The sequence below is a fragment of the Marmota marmota genome, unplaced genomic scaffold (assembly GCF_001458135.2).
Source record: "Marmota marmota marmota unplaced genomic scaffold, marMar, whole genome shotgun sequence".
Taxonomy (NCBI): domain Eukaryota; kingdom Metazoa; phylum Chordata; class Mammalia; order Rodentia; family Sciuridae; genus Marmota; species Marmota marmota.
In genome coordinates this window covers 22,329,536-22,352,015 of record NW_025999982.1, presented here as the reverse complement: position 1 = coordinate 22,352,015, position 22,480 = coordinate 22,329,536, and positions in this window count along the sequence as shown.

Here is a 22,480-nt window from a genome sequence, read left to right as displayed (position 1 = left end):
CTCATGTCTTCTCTAATATTCCTTTCCATCTGAGTTAGGTATGCCTTGAGTTCTTTCCCTATCCCTGTTTCTGATGCTTCTAGGTCCTCCTGTAGAATTAAGTTGTCCTGCACTGTTTGTACTCCTTTTTTTCCCTTGTTTTTTTCATGATGTTCACGTTACTTTCCAAATCTATTTGATTGCTGTGTTTCTGCTCTCTTCTATAGATTTGTTTTGGTTTTGTATATCTCTGTTGTCTCTCCTTTGTGTTGGTAGACTATGCCTGCTAAAGTGGATTCCGCTGGGAAGGAATTCCGAGGGCCAAGCTCCAGTGACGTCACCTCTCTGCTATGGCTGGCCCCAGGCTCCTTGCCGGGGTGTCTGAATGGGGGGGTGGGACTGGACTGTCTCTGGTTGGTTTCAGCTCCCGGTCGCTGGCGGGCGGGCAGTCTCCCACCCCCCAGTCGCGCGGGCAGGTGGTGGGCTGTCGCCGGCGGGCAGGCGATCTCTAGCCGCCCAGTTGCGCGGTCCGTCGCCGGCGAGCGAGCGTTCTCCAGCCGCCCAGTCACGCGGGCAGTGGGTGGACTGTCGCCGGTGGGCGTGCGGTCTCTAGCTGCCCAGTCGCGAGGGCCTGGCCTCTAGTCCCCTGGTTTCTCCTGCTAGTCCTGGTTTCTCCTGCTAGACCAGATTTCCCTTGAGTGATGCCTCTTGGCAGTTCAAACTGTACTCTGGGCCTGCTGTTTGTTGGGTGTGGAGGGTGGCTATTGGGAACCCCAGCACTCTATTGTTTTGATTTTTTCTGCTTGCCCCTCCCCCAGCGCTGGCTAGACAGGTTTCGTTTTCGCCGCTGATGGGAGGGGGAGTTGAAGGTCAGGTGCCTCTAGTTTTCCCCTTGTCTTTATGCAGGCTCGCTCTGATAATTCCTCCCCCAGAAAGCCTAGGAGAGATTTTATGCGAATTCCCCACTGTATGGGAGATGGGCTGAGTAACACACACCTGTTTTATTGTTGCAATCTGTTGGAGAGTGGCGGTGGTTACTTCAGCTCTCCAAGATGGTGGCCGCTGATTTCCTTGGTGGAGTTTCTGTTGTGGGGGATAGAACTGTACCACTTCCTTCCCCGTCTGAAATCCCGAACTCATCCCGGGGCTCAGTGGGGGCTCAGCCGGCAGGATTCCACAGAATCCGCAGCAACGTTTCTCCCTGCTTGCTGGTTGCTTCTCGGTGGTGTCCCGCCATCTGTAGCCACGGGGCGGGCTGCGCGGATCAGTCAGCCCAGATCTCCCATAAAATCTTAGTAAATCTAATGAAGTCTAAAAAATTACACTGCTGAGTAATTATATTAACCATTTGAACTCAAACCCAAAGTTTATAGTCATAAAATCAAAGGTTACATAATCATCTTCATAATATTTGTTACAAACTATTTACTGAGTATCTATTTTGTGTCATTCTTCTAGTTTTAAAGGTGTACTAAACAAAGATGTATGCCTAGGAGCTTATATCCTAGCAGTGGTAAGTGAGACAATAAGTAATAACCATAGTAAATAAACAAGTTAGAAAATAATATAGACTCCGGAAAAAAGAAAAAAGGAGAATAGGGAAAAGATCATTGGAATTATGTTGTGCATCTAGAAATTTAGTGGTCTAGCAAGAAAGTGACATTTGAACAAACACTTGAAGATAAAATTTTCACTGTCTTGATACCTGGAGAAGAGTGATAAAGGCAGAGGAAAGAGCCAGTGCAAAAGCTCTGAGGACTCTAATCAGAGTGCAGGGACCAAGAGGGAGACTCCTATCAGGTAACAGATGTGTGACCTGATCATTTAGGTCTCGTAGGCTGTGGTGGAGACAATGCTGTGTTTACCACATCTTTTTCATTTGCCTCCTGGACACATAGCTAAGTCATTTTTCTCTGTAGTCTGGGAGGGGGTACATAGTGAATTTTGAGCAGGACAATATAGGCAGATGTGATTTGTGCCTCTTCTAAAGGTGGCCCCTAAAACCCCCAATGAAATCTTCCTTGGCTCCTCGGATAGTTCTGTTTCTCTTTTTTTCTCTTGTTTTTGGTCAGTTGAATGGCAGAGATCCAGAAAGTATTCCAAGAAGGTCTTATGGAACAGCGGATTTACAGGATGAAGGAGTCTGAATTCCTGAGTGACCCTTGAGAAGATAACCACCTAATCTGTATCATATTGTGACATTTTGTTGAGCCATTCAACATTTTTTTAAATATATAAAACCAGGAAAGTAGCATTACTTATGCTTACTAACACAGAAGCAATTACAGGGACTTGGAGTGTACTGGGGAGTCAAGAGTGTTGTGCAGAGGGGTGATCTGATCTGACTTAAAGAGTTTGGTTTGGGCTACTGTATTGGTAATAAACTGTGGAGTTGCAAGAAATAAAAGCAGGGGAAACCATGTAAGAGGCTGTTGGAATAACTCCAAGAAATGACGGTGGCTTGGACAACTTCACCAGCAGTGGAAATAATGAGAAATTATTAGCTTCCAGGTAGACACTGAAGATAGAGCCACCTGAATTTATTTTATTGGATGATGCCAGTGTTTTTGACCTGAGAAACTGGGAGGATACAGTATTTAATCACTGAAATGGGGAGTGTGGTGTGTGGAGAGGTTTTTGGTGGAAAGATGAATTGAATATGTTGAGTTTCAGATTAGATATGAACCCAGTTTCAAACAGAAATAATAGATTAAAAATATTAAATAAGTCACCTAATTCAACTGAGTATATATTGATTTTTATAATGTAAACTTTTAAAAAACACTCTATATGAGAAATTATATCAGAAAGTATCTTGATAATATTGGATATTTTGATTAATCAATTGTGATCCTCGAGAATAATATATTTAATTTGCATTTCTTTAGTTACTCTTGAGAGTAAGATTTTACCATGATTAATCCCCGTCTGTATTTCTATGAATTGCATGAGAGTTGAACATTTCTCTCTGATTTATTTTGATATTATATTCTACCATTTCTTTAGTTTTCTCAATTACTAAATCTCAGAATTTTGACCCAAATCATAAATAAAAATGTTAATTCCTTATTGTCTAGTCTCTCATATAAAGACAAAAGAGAATAAGAAAAAGAAAGAAAAATAAAACTTCTTCTGCTTACTATACTTGTCTAATTTGGATCTTTAAAAAAATAAGTTTTCCCTTCAACCATTTTCAGTTGTTTCCTACTCATTTGTCAAAATATTTTTCCTCTTTTAATATCAGATCCTATGTAAGGCAAAGGCTGAGATCAGAGGAAACGGAGACCTGTCATGTTCCTTTGGATGGTGGCTAGCTCCAATTTATGAACTAAGATTTTGTTAGATAATGGTTATCATCAGTAGGTGGCCACCAGGAGACCATGGGAAACTTCCAAGGAGGCTCTGAAAGCTGTGACCCTGGAGGACTGTGAGCTCCTCCAAGAGAGCACTGTCAGTAATCAGGAGACTGGAATGTGAACTGGTAGCAGAGAAGACTCAAAGAATTTTAAATAAACACATTCTGTTGTCTGACTTGTTTTTATTGTGACATCTTCACCACAGGTAGCTTTTGTCTCACTGGGAAGCTGACACTTTGTATCTGACAGTTGAATGGTTTTGGTCTGGAGATCTCAATCTGGAGGGGTTTCTGAATTCCAGCATGTCTCCTCTGTGACTTGTTCCCTTATCATGGAATAACTCAATCCTCCCTGCCTTCTCATCTATTTTAACTGCCTTTGCAAAGAGTCAGCTTTTGGCTTTGTTTGCCTTCTGCATCTTCTCAGTTCTATAGTTTGTTTCTGGCATTGTTTTTATTTCCTCAGTGTTTCCTTTAGTTAGTTGACTCTCTTATCCACTTCCTTATGTTGTTTTATTAGTGTATTAGTTACCAATCTTCCTTCTATAATATAAACATTTATGCTCTTGTTTCCCATTAAATACTCTTTCACTTTTATTTGACAAGTTTTATGTGCAGTTATCACATTATATATTAGGTTTAGGTATACAATTATTTCCATAATTTCTTTGTTGACTCATGAGTTAAGATGCTTACATTTTAAATAAAAATATAAAACATTTATCTTATTGACAATGATTTCTAGTTTATTACATAATGACTGAGGCTGTCTTTGTACTACACTAATTCTTTGGAATTTGTTCAGAGTAGGTTATGGACTATTACATGATGAATTGCTTGTGTTTAATTCAGTAGGATGCGTATTCCTTAATGGCCAGTTGAAAATTCTATGTAATCTCATTAGATCAAGTTTGTTAATTCTGCTGTTTGAATGTTCCAAAAGTTTTCTAGTTTCATTGACTGAAACTCATTAATTAGAAATATATGTTAAAACCTCCTACAGTGTAATGTTTGGTGATTGTTGAATTTCTTTTTGTGATGTTCTTAAATTTTTTGCCTTATCTATTTTGTGGCTATCTTATCAAGTGTATAAAGTTGTGGAAGTATTTTTCATCCTTATAATTAAAATATTTGTTATATGATAAATCTCTTTATTTTAGAGTATCTCATAAATAGTATGTACTTTGACTTTTTTATCCAATCAGTATGGCAGTTTTTTGTTTTCACTCATGAACTTAATCCATTTACATGCATTATAATTCTTAGTTTATTTGGATTTAATTCTACTATTATATGTTGTGTCCTTTCCATGTTTCTTATTGTCACAGTGCAGGTATTCTTTTGAGTATGTTTTTGTAGTCTTTTCAACTTTAGTAGGTAATGCTGAATTGTTTTCCAGTTACTAACACTAGTCATGTTGGGAGCGGGTGGTGAAATCTCTTTGAAGTTTTAATTTCCATATGCTTATTAGCCATTTGAATGTTACTTTTCTGTAGTGCTTATGAAATCTCAGCATAGTTTTTCTGTTGGGTTGTTGGCCTTTCATTTACTGACTTAAGGAAGTATTCATAAGTTTCAAATACATGATCATTATAAGTAATATGAGTGGTAACTATCTTCTCCCAAACATGGAATTTGTCATTTCAATTTTCAATAACCATGTATTTTTTTATTTCTAGAAAATCTATTTAACTCTTTCCATGTACATTTTATTAGCTTTTGGTAGACTTTAAATTTTTCTTTACTTTTTAAATTATTCTTTTTGTTTCCTTATGCATTTAAAAGTATTAATATTTTGTATTTCAAGTTTCAATATCTTAACTGTTTTTGAATCTAATTCTGCTCCTTTCCCAGAATTCTGATTTTCTTTCCTGTTTCCTTCAAGCTTTTGTGTAATGGATATAGAAAGATGTCAGGCAGATGTTTATGCTTTGGTTATGTTTCTCTAGTGAGAATTGGCTGGTTTCTTCTTATTATTTTTTTAAAATATATTTTTAGTTGTTGATGGACCTTTATTTTATTGACTTATTTATATGTGGTGCAGAGAGTCAAACCCAGTGCCTCAAACAGGCAAGGTAAACGCTCTACCACTGAGCCACAACCCTGGCTCCCACCTGATTTATTTTTTTCCCCTGCCAAAATCCTCTTTGTGATAACAATTTCTTGACTTCATTTCTCATGGATGGTATGAGGCATTGGAGTTTGTACTTAATTTGGTAAATGAAGGGAGACACTGTTAAGTTTAAATATGAATATGACATGAGTAGATCTCTGATATTCAAAAGAAAGAGGGAGGAAGAAGGGGGGAGAGAAGAGAGTGAGAAACGAAGTGAGAGAACAGAAAACAATTTGGGTAAGCAGTTGGAAGCTGAAGGTCAGTTAGGACATTATTGCTATCATTCTGCTGATGGGGAGGTAGACAGGTACAATAGTGGAATTTGGAAGAATGTAATTACTCAGAGACAAAGTGGGTTTACAATTAATGTCAATAAAGTAGAAAAAATAATAAAAATATAACTTTTGGCTTTGTAAAAAGTCATTTTCACTTGCTGCTGGTTGAAATATAACTTAGACACTTCTTCAGATAGGGAATTTGGGATATACACCAGAAATTATAAAAACAAATGGATACAGTATACCCTTTGTCAGCAATTCATGCTAGAAAAGTTAAGGAACTCTTTAGATATATATATAAAAGCATATTAACAAATCTTTTCCCTGTAGCTTTATTTCTGTGGTACACATTAGAACCAGTCTATGAATTTATTCAATAAAACAGAATGGAGTTATTAAAAATGAACATATAAATCCCTACCTTTGGACATGGAAAAATTTAAAATATATTGCTAACTAATAAAAAAAGTGACATTGTAAACTATTATATCATTAAAACAAAAGAATATACACATATATGTAGAAAATGAATATATTTATATATATATTAGCTATTTCTTTAGGAGTGTTTATGTCAGTGTTTTGTCCTTTCTAGTTATATTTTTTTGATAATGCAAGTAGATTATTATGTTTAGTTTTCGGAATTTGGGTTTTTGCAAAGTAATTAAGTCATGAGGGTGGAGCCCTCCTTTATAGGTTAGTGCCCTTATAAGAAAAGACAGACAAGAGAGATAATTTTTCTCTACCATCTGCCGATATAAGCTGACACCAAATCTCTGAGCACCTCAATCTTGAACTTTCCAGCCTCCAGAACTGTGGAGAAATAAATCTCTGTTTTCACATCCCAGTAGAAATGGCAAATATCAAGAATAGTAAAGATAATAAGTATAGGAGAGGATGTGGAGAAAAGGTAAACCTTGCACAGTATTGGGGGAATATGTACAGCCATTATGAAAAACAGTGTAGAGATTCTCAAAAATTAAAAAAAAAAAAATAGAACTACCATATGATCCAGCAATCCCATTGCTGAGTGTATATCCAAAGGAAATGAAATCAGTATGTTGAAGAGACATCTGCACTCCCATGTTTATTGCAGCACTGTTCACAGTAGATAAAAAAATGAAAACAACCTAAGTATCCACCAATGATGAATGGATCAAGAGAATGTGTCACACATATGCAATGGAATACTACTTAGCCATAAAAAGAATGAGATCCTATCATTTGTGAGAACACAAATGAAAATCCAGATCATTATGTTAAGTGAAGTAAGCCATTCACAGAACAGCAAGAACCCCATGATCTCACTCATTTTTGGAATCTAGGAAAGTGGATTTCACAGAAGTTGAATACAGAATGGTGGTTACCAGAGGCTGGGGACAGTGAGGGGGGAGAGAGAAGGGAAAGATTGATCAGTGGGCACTAAGATGTTGTTAGATAAGAGCAAGAAGTTCTGGAGTGCTATTGCACACAAGGGTTGACCACAGATAACAATAATGTACAATACATCTCAAATAGATTGATCTTGAAAACTTTCACCAGAAAGAAATGATAAATGAAGTGTTAAACTTGATATAAACATTATGCGGTATTACATGTGTTGACCATCACATGATACCCCATTAATGCATACAACTCCTATGTTTTTTATGTATCAGTTTAAAATAAAAGTGATGAAAATATAGGAAAAAATTTCCTTTTTAATAGCCTGATATTGTAGGGTGACCAGCACCCCACCAGGGTAGGTTCCTGCTCAGGAGGTGTGAGTCCCCTGGGAAATAAAAAGGTTGAAGTAATTAGTAAGAAATAGAGACAGAGTCAAAAATTAGTTATAAAAAGGGGAGCATCTGATAGGTCTTCCAGTCCTGATAGGAGCTGAAAATGAACAACTGGGAAAGGATCCAATTCTTTATTTATGGGGGAGTACATCAAAGGCAGGGATGAGGAGTCTTGGGTGCTTGCTTCTCTGTGTAGCAGAGGGTCTTGCAGTAAACAGGTTGATTGGCATTTTAGCAAGCCACACCCATCTCTGAAAGGCTGTGTGGCTCCAGCAAGTCACCCCATCTCTGGTGCTGTGCTGAACTTGAGATGGAGCTAGAGAGGAAGCCACATGAACCAAACCAGGCATTGCCAAACCAGCGGGGTTACCACTAGGAGTCCCGGATCCCAGATTTTCCTGCCTAATGGCTTCATCATCACTTTTGTTCAGGCACAGGGCACAGTTCACATATGGGTCATGGATGGCTTCTGGCAGCCTGAACTGACTAAGGCAGCATGGTAATCTCATTAGATTAACACATGCATAAAACACCAACAAGAAAGTATCTCCCAAGCAAATACCACCTCCCCCTCTACCTCCAAAACAAATAATGGAATAGAAAAAAATTGAAGATTGTTTAAATAGAATTTCAAATGAACCTGTTCCCTCATATTGGCTAACAATGGCCTTGCAGCCTTTGATTGTATTCAGAATTATTGCCCTTTCATTATTATTCAGTTATTATATTGTCCATGTAATAACTGAAACCACTTAGTGTTCTAAGTGGGAAGGAAATGTATCGGTTGTCTTGCATTTGTAAGATGCTTAATTTTTTTAAAAAATAGATTATTTCAACATCTGTGAGAAATGTTCTATTTCAAATTTCAGTTGAAACAATACTACACTCAATACGAGGTTCCTTTTCTTGGTTATTTTAATGAATTGCTTTTGAAAGTACTCTTTTAAATGTACTCTTCAGGTACATTATTACATAGTAGTTCATTATTTAAATGCTTTAAAAATAATATTCTGCATAAAATATTTTCATTGCCTATATTTATTATTATTCTTTTAAATTAGGCATTAAAGTAACTTTTCCCAAAATCACAGGTATTGGTATTGTCTCTTCTCCATTAATCATATTTTTTTTCTATTCTTCATGTCCTTGCTCTTCTACTGATTGAAGCACAAAGAGCAGGGCAAAGCTGTGGCTTTCCTTTTCTCTTTTAATTTTCCTTGTTTTCAAACATCGCTTAATAAGACCACAATAATTTTTTTTTCATCTTAAATACTGTTTATTCTCATAATTTTAAAACCTGTGCCTTGGTACCATTTGACAGAACATTGATAACTCAAGTCAGCTGCTGTGTGGTTTGAAAGTAAGATTATATCATTCTTTGCTTGTATCACTATCATAGACTTCCTAACCAATTCTGAATTGTTTCTTGGTTAAGGAGCTCTCTGCTGTCAAAATCCATATTTGGCTTCTCTGACCTAATAGGTCTCTCTAAAACAAAAAAATAAAAATAAAAAACAGAACCCTAAACCATTGCAGGCTTGAGTCTCTCTGACTGTGCCAATCCTCAGGGGTGCTCCTTTCCCATTATCTCTTTGGAACTCAGAAACTTCTTTGAAAAAATGAGTCACGTTTATCTAAATCTTACCTTTCAACTCTTTTTTATTTTCTCCTTCTGTTTCTTTCTCCCTTCTTTTGCTTATATTTGGGGCCTCTGGAAATTTTAGCCTAGGGAAAAGAAAAACAAATGCTCTGAACTTTTCTTCCTAAGAATGACTTGGCTGTTACCCTTTCTCTGTCTGTGCAGCAGACACAAAGCCTCCATATCCATTTCATGTAGATCCTTCTCCCCAGAGCTCTTTTATTCCAAAGTAAAGTGAAGAATTTATAGTCATCTGGTGATTCCAACACAGTGATTCAACTTTTATAATGGGAATTTTACTCTGTAATATTTTGACTAAGCTTATCTTATTACTCAATATTGTTAATTATGTTAGTGATAATACCCATTATTGACATTTAAAATGTGCCTATTGTTCAGTCATTTACATTGTTATAATAAGACTAGCATTATATAAGATTAGCAATCTCCCCTTCACCTCAGTCAATACTGTGTTTTTTGGTCCAACTTTTTAAATTTTGGTTTGTTTAATTATTTTGCTGTGCTGGGATTTAACCCTGGGACCTGTACATGCTAGGCAAGCACTCTATCATTGAGCTATACCCCTAGTCCAATGTTACTTAAAGCAAGTCCTAGTTAAATCTTTCAAATTTTCCCACTTTTTTTTTCTTACATAGTCTTAAAAATCATTATTTCATCTAGGAAATAAGTGATTAAACAATGACCTTGATTCTCTACTTTTAGAGAAAATTCAAAAGACATAGGTGCTTCAAGATGTGACATAGTACCTGGCATGGTGGAACAAGCCTATTATCACAGCTACCGGGGAGCCTGAGGAAAGAAGATTATAAGTTTCAGGGTCGTCTGGGTTACTTAGTGAGAAGATCTCAAAATAAAAATCAGAAAGGGCTGGGGATGTAGCTCACTGGTAGAGTGAACCTGGGTTCATTCCACCACACAAAAGGGAAGAAAAACAAAAAAGATGTTTTTGCCATTGGCTATTTTTCTTAATGTGCTAATATTCTCAGGACACAATAGAAGTTCTAAGCTTTGAAAATTTTAGGAAAAGTGTCTATGAAAGTATAATTTTTGTGGAGTCATAATAAAAAATAACCAGTTCCAATTCATCTAAAAAACCCCCCAAAGACAATAAAGTGGTTGTATGTGTTTTGACAACTTGTATATAACTTCAAGGTCAGGTCTGAACACCTGAGCACTAGATTTAAATTCTAACCTGCTTTTCATATTTTTATATTTCCATGTAGCACACTGAGATAAGACTACTTGCTTCCCTATGAGGACACTACACAAACTGATGCTTTTGAAACTTTACTCAGGTATGATCTTTGCAGGATATTTGCTTCATGTCCAGCCCCACCCTTGTTCTCTCCTGTCAAAATTCCAGGATGTTTCAAATCTCAGTTGGGTCCTGTAACCTTTTCTTTTTCTATTTTTCCCTATTATTCTTACTTTTCATATTTCTATAGCATTTAGCAATGTATCTCTAGCATAGTATATTTTTGAGTCTGTGTTTTGATTTAATTTATTTTTTAATCTAAAGCATTTGTAATATTTTAAAAATTGAATTATTAATCATCTGTACAGAAAATAACATCTAGGCAATATTACAACTAAATTCTGTAAAATTTTACAGGGTTATATTATTTAAGTCATATAAAAATTTCAGATAAGAGAAAACAAAGGAGATTCTCCTTCCTTTTTTTTTGTAACTCTAAAATAGCCTTGATATCAAACATAGATAAAGGTAATAAAATAAAAGTAAATTACAGGCCAATCCATGTATGAAAATAGGTGCAAAAAATCCTGTAAAATGCTGGCAAATGAATGCAGGAAATATATAAAAAATATAAATTGAAAATCTTGTATTCTAGATTTAAGCCTGGCTTGACATTAGGAAGTGTAGTAGTGAATTTGTTATATTAATGTATTGAAATGAGGAAAACTTGACAGAAATACATAAATCATTTGATAAGATTCAAAGCTTTTGGAGGATTAAAAATATCTTAAAAATAGGAATAGAATGCAGTCATACTAACATTCTACAGCAAATAATACACTTTTTTTTCTAATTAAAAAAATAGTTGTAGATGGACACATTATCTTTATTTATTTATTTTTATGTGGTGCTGAGGATCAAACCCAGGGCCTCATACCTGCAAGATAAGTGCTTTACCACTGGGCCACAGCCCAGCCCAGCAAGTAATATACTTAATGAGAAAATGTTAGATACATTTCTTTTTGAATCAGGAATAAAAGGTATGCTCATTATCACCACTTGATATTATTTAGGTTCTCTGGGTCTTAAGAGTAAGCATGCATGATAAGTTCCTCTGGCAAGACTTAGAGAACCACATTTCTCCTATAGAATCTGATAACTGAAGTAGTGTAGGGTGGCAATACAGACTTGCCAACAACATTGTCTTGAGTATTTTTCTCCCTGAATATCAAAAGCCTTAGTCTCCCCATGTATAGCAAATATCTAGAACTGGGCTGTGCATTATGGTAGCCACCATGTACATTGTTATGGTTTGTATATGTAGTGTCCCCATAAAGCTTATGTATGAGACAATGCAGGAATGCTGTAACCTAATTAGTAGATTAATCTATTTAGTGGATACATAATTTAAAAGGACTGCTGTGCTGGGTAGTATCTGTAGGCATGTGGGTTATAGCTGGAGGAAGAAGGTCACTAGGGGCATGCCCTTGTGCCTATTCTTTCTGCTTCCCAGCTGCCATGTACTGAGCAGCTTTTCTCTGCCATGCACTTCTGCCATGATATTCTGCTGCATATCAGGCTCAGAGCAATGGAGTCAACCAATCATAGACTGAAACTCTGAAATCATGAGCCCAAAATAAAATTTTGCTCCTCTAAATTGTTCTGGACAGGTATCTTGGTCATAGCAATGAAAAACTGTCCAACACACATGTGTAGCTTTTTAGCCTTTGGCAGGTGGCTAGTGTGAATTGAAATGTACATTAGATCTAAAATATGACACTGGATTTCAAAAATGTAATACAAAAATGCAAAATCTCAATAATCTCTTGATAACATGGTAAAAAGCAAGTATGTTTGATATATTGGGTTAAATGAATACATTATCAAAATCAATTTCACTGATTCTATTGTAGACTTATAAAGCCACTAGAAAATTTAAAGTCACATATGTGGCTCTGCTGAGTTGAATTATTATTTTTGTTGAACAGCTCTGGACTGTGGTAAATTTTGGTCAGAGAGCATTAGTCTGGGATGGAAGGGGTGGGGATAGCATAATGCTAGCAGAATAAAGGAGGAGGAAGAGGCAGCCACATCATTCACAATGGTCTGCAGCCATCATGTCTGGAGGTCTCAGCTGTGCTGACTGAGGAATTGGAGCTTTCCATTTTAAGGTGCTGCTGCCATGACTGTCTGAGGTGGCAGCCAGTTTGGGACTGTCATAGTGCCATGACTGATTCCTGGTGGCTTTCCTAGACATGCTAAATTTGGAGATTGACCTTTGAGGCTGGAGCAGTAATCTTATGTATTAATAACTTTCCTGTTTCTTGCATTAGACTTTAATGTTCTTGAGGAAGTATTGTAGCTTACCTTCTTCCTCTCTCATACTATGTAACACAAGGTGTTTGGGACATGAAATACGTTCCAAATTTATTTCCTTAATAAAATTGGAATTATTTCTTAGTTTTAAAACTTTCCACAGGACCATTATTATTTTTCTTTGTTCACTACCACCATCTTTTAGGATAATGAGAAAACAGGACCCTTTAGCTTCCTCACACTGCCCAGTAATAGAACCCCTTCCAAACACACAGTGCATGATGTCTTTAATGTATGTTGGAGATTCTAGTATTAGTATCATACTGTTTGTGTACTTTATAATCAATTTTAAATGAATTCTCACAGCCCTATTTAAGAAGCCCTTTAATATATGATCTGTGAAATTCCAAAATCATAATTAGTATAGAGGTATTTGAATGTCTCAGTTATGAAGAGACAGTAAAATAGTTCTGTCTTATTTCTTTCCCTTGATTTTCTTTTCCTTGACTCGTTTTGCACAAACATTCTTACAGATTCGCATACTTTCTCATATTCTGAAACATCTACAGAGTAAAGCTCTATAAGGGCTAAAACGTGTGAGGCATGTTCTCTGATCTTCATACAACTAATTACCTCGTAGGAAATATACACACCAATAATTTCAACACTGACTCCATGTGAAAAGTGTGATAGAGGTTGTAAAAAATTTAAGACTGTTAGATTACTCAGGAAAAAGGGATTTCTTCCACCTGAGGAGATCAAAGCAAAAGTCCTTGTTGAGAGGACATCCAGACTGAGTCTTAGATGGTGAGTAGAATTTGGACATGTGGTAAAATTGGAGAGAACATGATCTACAGGCAGAGGGAAAGAGCTGAGCCATGTTATGGTCTTATAAATATGAAGTGTAGCTATTTAAGCTGAGCAACAGTTTTGAGGGATTTTTACTCTCTGTAAATTAAAGTACTGTTTGCTTTATTTGGTGAGAAATAGGAAAGTACTGAAAAAATGTAAGCACCACATGATCAAAGCTGTTCTTTAGTAAGTTCATATTAGAGCATTATATAGGTCACTTAGAAGACTAAGAAGACATTATACTTCAGGAAGTCTTGATAAGAGAAAGGGATAAATGATAGGGCAAGTGTGAAAACTACTACAGGAAAACAATATATAGCATTTGGCAACTTGTTTTTAATAGATGATGCATTAAATGAAGAGAGAAGTATAAGCAAAGATCTAGCTGAGACCAAGGAACTAGTGAAAAAATTATGTTCTTCAATTCTGAAAGCCACAACTAGTCAAACTTTCACTCTTAAGTTTCCCTTTGATGGCAAACCTTTCTTTCCCCTTTCTGTCACTTCCCTAAAGTTTTTTTTTGTTGTTGTTGTTGTTAAATAATTGTACTCATTTACATTGCTTTACATACACTTTGAAATCTAGTTTCTGTGTAGGCCACTCCACCAGAATGTTTTAGGCAAAAGGTCTTTGATGAACCTCTAAGTAGGGCAGATTCCTTATCTTACTTGGCTTCTCTGAAGTATTTGATAAAGGTAATTAATCCATCCTTTGAATCTCCTATCTTGCTTTCTGTGACTTGACTATCTTTGTTTCTTTTCATACCTTTCTTGCTGTTTAAAGAACAATGCTTCCCCAACCCTATTCATATGTATTGGTGTCTCTTAATTTCTGTTTCTAGCTATTATAACCTGGTATCCTACATTTGTATTCCCATTTTCAACAATCAATTCTGTTTTTTAAAACAAGTATTTATTAAATACTCTCTTTGCCAGACATTTTATTGATGAATATCAAATCAGCTCTTTCCTGTGCTCCATCTCTCAGAAGTTCAACTACCTTTTTTTAAATTTTTTTTTTATTAGTTGCTCAAAACCTTACAATGATCTTGACATATCATATTTCAACTATCTTTTTGAGTCAATCTCTTTGATTGTCACCCAGGCACTGGAAAGATAATCTTCTTCATTATGACTGATCCTCAGGTTTGCTCTTCTTCCTGTCTTTTTTCCTTATGAACTGTAATTTCATTTATCCAGTTGCCCCAGTTGGAATTCCAGGAGCCACAATTGACTCCTCATTCCAATAGATGACAGCATAGACAGATGCTAGTGGTCAGAAACTGATGTCTTCTTTTTATGACATAGAATTAAAAACCTTCTCAAGAAAAGGGGAAGTCAAAGGACAATCTGAAAAGCACTGTTTTGTTTTAACAGAATTGACTAAAATATTATAGTGGAGATTTAAAATTGAGATTGAAGTAAATTACAGAAAAAAATGTTAAATTTTTGCCTATGTGAGTGTAAAACTTAAAAATATGGGTTAAATGTGTAATATTACAATATTCTTCTAAACTTTTTTTCTTCAGAAAATTTTGTATGATATTCAGGATGTATGGGAACCAAGACCCTTTGCAATCTGTTTCACATTTACTTCTCTAACCTCGAAGCTGGCTGTAACCACTCTCTTAGTCTACCTTTGAATAACAATGTCTTTTCTGATCTCTGTGTTTGCACTTACATTTTCCTACAATGTTCCTTAGCCAGTGTTCATTTGAATGATTTCCATTAATTAATTAATTCATAAACATTTATAGAATATCTAACTGTGTATATAGCATGATCTAGCACTGAAGTCCCAAAGATTGAGTATGTCAAAATGAATCCTACTATTATAAATAACTATTATGTGCCAATAAAAATACTAAAAGTTGGGGCTGGGGATGTGGCTCAAGCAGTAGCGCACTTGCCTGGCATCCGTGCGGCCCGGGTTCGATCCTCAGCACCACATACAAACAAAGATGTTGTGTCCGCCGAAAACTAAAAAAAAAATAAATAAATATTAAAGTTCAAAAAAAAAAAAAGAAAAGAAAAGCAAAAATTCCTGCCTTTAATTGGACTCATTATTGATTGGAGGAAGAACACAGAAGAGATAAGTTTATCAATAAGGCATTAATAGAGAGATATCACAGGTGGTGTTCTGGAATCAAGGGGAGGATCTTAGAAGACATCTTGAAAGGCATGAACACATGAGGACAACCATGTTTTCCATGATCAGGAAGTGCTTTCTCATGTTCAGAACTTTTTCTTTTTGTAGTTAATCTTGGGTTTCTCCACTGAAGAATGAGTTAATTAAATTCTAAGCCAATGCCAAAATTTAAAGTGGTGAGATTTGGAAAAATAAGATGGCTTGGCCCCATTAGGACCCCGTTGAAATAGGTCCTTCAGTTGGAGTGTAAGAGTTTCAATTTTGAAAAATTCTGGAGGTAACAGTGATTTACATATAAGTAAGTGTTGTTATTAAGAAATCTCCACTGCAGAGCACACAGAAGAAACCCAAATGAGAGTTCTGTTGGCAGTTTGCATTTTATTCAAAATGTATCTTAGGTAAATCTTACAGAAATTCTTCTAGGATAATTTAAGTCTGGGATAGGTACCCATAAAAAAATCTGGGCTTAGATCTATCAAAATTATGCATAATATGTATACTCCCCTAGACTTGAAGGTAGGAACAATGTTATTTGCTAAGAATAAAAAACATATTTTACGTCTTTATATAGAAAAAGCTAAAATTATCATAAACAGAGAATGTTTGATAGATAGTAAAATGCATACACTCGGAATATGGGGAATATGGAATATGGGGCTCAGATTTTGAAAGGTAGAAAATAAATTTCATTTTTCACATAATGTGCAATTTGTTGATGCAGTTGTAAGTGACCAAAAACTAGTTTTAGCTTTAATTTTATATATAATGTTTTAGTTGTGTATAATTTTGTTCATATGTAATTTTATGTATGTTTTGCATATTTATGTATATGTATTTATATGTATATATAATTAGAGGAGCAGAAGAGGATGAAGAAATAATGAAAAAGACATTAGAGTTTTTCCTAAATATAGGAAGAAAAGGAGGAGAATCAGTGCCATATAATTCAAGAAAAAATTTTAGGATGAAAAGTATATGGTCAAGATTGATAAATATAACTGAGATGTCTGTCAGGTGTTGAGAGCTACAAGAAAGCCAAGAAAAGAGAAAACATATTTTGTAATATAATTAGGAGATCAAAATTGACATGCAAGCAAAGAGTTTAGGTAAGTTGTGGGGACAAAATCTTAATACTAGTTGTTCACAAAATAGATGGTGTTAAAATAGAAGTCTGGCCAGGAGAGAGATTGAATGATAATTTGAGGGATTAATAGATGAAAACAAGTAATTCAGACAGTCATCCATTGGTGTCCACAATGGATTGAATCCAGACCATCACACACCCATGGGTACCAAAATTTGGGGATGCTTAAGTCACTATGTGCAGAATTTGCCCGTTATCTTAGAAATCCTCCTGTGTATGTTAAATCATCTCTATATTACTTATAATACCTTGTATAATGCAAATAGTTGTTATATAATATATAGTTCAGAGAATAATGAAAAGAAAAAAATATGTACAAGTTTAATTCAGATGCATTTTTTCCTGAATACTTTTTGAGTCAGAGCTGGTTGAATTCACAGATGCAGAACCACGTATATGGAAGGTTGACTATTATATTGAGACATTGGTGAGGGAGGAGAAAAGGACTGACAAGGGAGGGTGGTAGAAAACCTTAAGAAGGGAATGGATGGTGGAGGATGACTTGGGCAAGATAGAATGGAATGGAAACATTGCCATTGTAGGGCACTGAAGAGTTTCAGGAGCATCTCTTTGCATGACATAGAGGAAAGAAGGTAGATAGGGATATATAGTCATTTTGAGGAAAAAGGGAATTTCAGTTTTTCTAGAACTTTTCAATAACATAGCATCCACTAAAGTTGTGTAAAGTAACTATGGAATGGGAATAGAAGGTTGAGGTGACTAGGTAAGTCACTTGGAGAGTTGCTGTGAAGATTTTAAATACAGGTTAGCAACTTACTCATGGTAATAAATGACTTCCAAAGTAGTGATCAGAATGACTGTGAACAGAAACAGAGGACAATCAATAGGTATGAGAACAGAAAGAGATTAGTTTGATGGGGGATGCTAAACATTTTTTTTTTAATGAGGCATTTAGAGGTCTTATTATTCTGCATCAACTGAATTAAGTGACCATTTGGACTGCATGAGTGAAACAGTTATGAGTGAATGAATTGAGAAATGTGCTGCAGGAATCAAATGTAAACCCAGAAAGAAAAACCAAAACAAAGGATAAGAGGTGATTTCAGTGAAAAGAGCATCCTTTTGTACTCCTCATTGGGTGTTTTTCCAAGTTTTCACTCCTAGAGTGAGTGGCCCATAAGAGTCTTATCGTAAGAATCTCTCTGATTCTCAGACATTTAGATTTTACAAGCTGATACAATTTCAGATTTTAATGGCATACCATTCCAGTTTTAATTTTTAAATTTATTTTGGTAATTGTTTACAATAAATGAAATAGTGTATGCTATTGCTATCATTGTTTACATCAAATGTGTTTTAATATAGAAAAAGCAAGAAAAGTATAATCTCAGAATAAAGTTCCACAAAATTAATATTTGTAGTTACCTTAATGTCTGAGTTTAATTTTTACATACATATGAATATATTTGTGAGTGCATTTATCTATCAAATCATTGTCATTTTTTTGCTTTATTTTGTTATAAAATCTTTACCATAATCTGGTACTAGACTGATGACTTGCATTTGAGGAAATGATTTTTCACCTGAATGCTGACACATTTGGCATAATTAGGTGTGGGGTGCTACAGAGAAAGGTACTTCAGGTAGAAAAACCTACAATCTAAACACCCTACTGCAAGCAAGAATGATAAGTTTGAGGGACTGAAAGAAGGCAGGTGTGACTGAGAAGCAGAGAATGGCAGAAGATGAAGATTTATAATAAAGCTGAAAGGAGAGGAGGGCAAATGCAAAGGTGAAGAGCCAGTTTCTTTCTTCCCACTGACTACTTACCTCCTCCACCAGGAGCTGCCTTTTCTGATCATTCTGGGAATTTAAATGGTGAGGAAGAGAAGAAAACATACTGGGTTAAATATAGTCCTCAAAAATTGATGTCCATCCATAATCTCATAATGTGCCATCATTTGGAAATATGATTTTTGTAGATGTAATTAGTTAAGATCAAGTCAGATCATGGTGGGCCCTAAAGCCAATCTGACTTGTGTTCTTATAAAAAGAAGAGAAAAAGACACACAGGAGAAAGGACCATGTGAAGAAGAAGGCAGAGCTTGCAGTTATCCATCTCCAGGCTCAGCAAGACCAAGGACTGCTGATAACCACCAGAAGTTAGGAGAGGCAGAAGAAGGTCTTTGCCCTTTAGCTTTACAGAGAACATGACTTTCTGACACCTTATTTTGGACTTCTGTCCTTCAGGACTGTGAGTTCATACTCCTGTGGTCATCACTCGGTGGTCATTTCTTATGGCAGCCATAGGAACTAACTAATACAGAGAGGTGGGAGCAACAGGTTATTTCTTACATGGGAGGAATAGACAAACTCTAGATAGGGCAGAGGGGTGGGAGGGAAAGAGAGGGGGCAGGGGGTGAGCAAGGATGGTGGAATGTGACAGACATTATTATCCAAAGTACATGTATGAAGACATGAATTGGTGTCAACATATTTTATATATAACCAGAGATATGAAAAATTGTGCTGTATATGAGTAATAAGAATTGTAATGCATTAAATTGTCATTTATTTTTAAAAAATCAATTAAAAAAAAGTCTTCCTGTTCTTGATTCCCATTCACTGGGCTTGCAGATCTTCAATATTTACCCTTTTCTAAAGCACTTATGTGAATTCTTTATTTTAAAATATTTAATTAAAAAACAATGATTGTGTATATTCAAAAGGTATACATGATGATTTGATATCTGTATACATTGTATAAAGGTTATCGTAATCAGATCAGTACATCCATCACCATCACTACCCATGCTCTAAATCAGAACCTCAGAACTTATTCATTTTATAATTGGAAGTTTTACCCTTTGATTAACATTTGTCCATTTTCTCACCTCTTGTCCCTAGCAACCACTGTATACTTTCAGTTTCTGTATTACTTTTTTAGATTCCACACACAGGAGATCACACAGTATTTGTTTTTCAGTGTCTATCTTATTTCATTTAGCATAATGTTCTCCAGGCTCATTCATATTGTTGGCAGGGTTTCCTTATTTTTTATAAATAAATAGTATTCCATTGTATATACACACTAAATTTTCTTTATCCATTCATTCATTGATGGATATTGGTTGTTTCTGTATCTTGGCTATTATGAATAATGCTTAAATGAACATTGGTGCAACTATGTCTCGAGGATGCTGATTTCAAAACAAGTAAATAGACAGAAGGAAGACCAAATAGTAGAGGAAGGGAACAGGGAAGGGAAAAGGAGTTGAAAAGAGGTCGCACTGCACTAAGGATTAATATGGAGAAAGCTGTGCTATATGCATTTATCAATATGTCACAATGAATCACACTATCATGCATAGCTATAATTCACTAAAAAATAAAAGATTTTAAAATGTGAGTGAGAGAGGGGACCCACGATGAAAGCTACAGTAGTTTTATGACCTAAATCTGGAATGAAGATCACATTACTTCTTAATGTTACTCATTAGAAATAAGTCAGTAAGATTAGCCTACACCTAATGGGAGAGTATTATATATACTAATCAAGAGGACTGGGAAGCCATTTTAGAGGCTACTTATCTTACTCATCAGAACTTCAAGTCAAAGTGAGAAATTTCTTGAGAAATTCAAATTTCTACTTTGTAGGCTATGTGAAAATCCTTAGCAATAGCAGTTTTGAAGTCACTCTTACTATTTGACTGCCTGCACCACAGAAAATCTTTTCTGATTATTTCAAGCAATACTTAGGAATATTATTAGTGATGACTTCTAAGGTAGTTATTTTGTATATTTATGTGTAAATATTGTATTGAGACAAAGACCCTGAATCTGTTGAAGAGGAACCTGCAATAAATAATGCTTTACAGAGATATCCAACAATTTATTTTTCATATTTCCTTCTCTTTACTTTTTTTTCTGGTACATATGGAACTAATTCCTCTGGTCTATTTTCTAGTTCATTTATTTTCCCCTTTAACTGTGTCTAATTTGATTTTTAATCATTTAAAAAATTTGGTGACTATATTTTTATTTTTGTAAGAATTTTGTTCTTTTAAAAATCATTTTGTTCTTTCAATCTCTTTTACTTCAGGTGGTTTTATCTATTCCAGTTTTCTTAGATGTGCATTATCTCTTGATGTTTCGTTTGATGACTTTGTTCACTCTAAATCTAAATTGCTTTCCTTGCTTGGTTTCTAATTTTTAATTTTGAACTATTTTCAGTAATTAGACCCCACCTCCAGCCCCTGTTGGAAAATCATGTACTCTAGCTTATTGAAGTGATGATAAGCATCTATGTTATGTTAGGTTAATTAGTTTACAACTAGTTTTTAATTTCTAGGCCTGAGAATTCTATTATTCTTAAGATCTCCACAGTACCATTGATGGTTTTTGTTTTAATTTTTTTAAAAAGATCATTTTGTTTTCAAATTAGAACCAAAAGCCAAATCAAATATTCTTGTTACTTCCCTAGGTATTATCATCTTATCCCTCTCCTCTGTCACTTAGGGGTCACCCCTTCATTTTCCTGGCTTTTCTTAGGAATTTCAGGTTGAATGTCCAACCTCAATATACCCGAGTTTATGGTAGTGCCTCTTTGTGGGGCATTTAATTTGTAGAAATGAGGCTTTATTTGAGTCTGATAAAGCCCTGAACATCTGCTGAGTCATTTACACATTCTCTGTGTAAAATTCCTTTTTGTTGCCATCACCTAGGAATTTCTCTTTCTTAAGTTCATTCCCATTTTGTTATTTTGGTTATGTATTTGTTTCTGTTTCTTTTTGCAGTTCTGGTAATTTAACCTACAGGCTTGCACATTTCTCTTCTTCGATAGCCAGAGAGATTCTTTGTTAATACAGTTGACCAGGTTGTGGGAACTGAACTGGGGGGGAAAAAGAATAGTTTGCTATTTAACAAGTTTCTTTCTTTATTTTATTTTTAAAAAATGCCTTCTCTCATATTTTTGATTTTCCTTGTTTTGTCTCCACTTTTAAATAATCTCATACTTTCAGATTCAACCCTAAATGAAAATCTATGTCTGTGTATATATCTTCACTTCTTCATACCCACCAATTAGTCCCTAGATTTGCCTAGGCACCTACTGTATCATTTCTACCCTGTAATTTAAAACTACTTATGCAGTGCAAAGGCATAAATCCTTATGGCTGAAAGAAATGCAATTAATGCTTTGGTGAATTTGATTGTGACCTTGCAAAATCATGCTTTGTTCAGTAGTGGTGTGGTCTGATATAAACAGATGTAATAGAAATGTACACAGTAGAGCCCAAGATATGACCATTTCTTTTTGTTTTTCATTACTGGGTCATTACTTGCCATTCTTTACAAAATAAGCAAGAAGAATCACTCTGAGTCTCTAAAGTTCAAGAGTTTTTGGATAATCTTAGAAGATTGGGAACTGAAATACTGAAAATACTGTAACTGAGAGACAAAAATTTAAAGATAAATATTTTCATACCAACAGAGACAGGATTTCTACTTTAAAAAGCTGAAAGTATGAACATTTCCATTCAAAAAGGCTGCAGTGAACTTCTGCAGCTTTGCAATTTATATAACCAAAAGGTGGCAGTGTTCCATTTGGTTTCCTTAGGAACCACATTTTTACAGAGGTAAAATTTTCAGCTGTATTCTGCCCCCAGTTGATTTTTTTTTTAAATATTAAGCAATACTA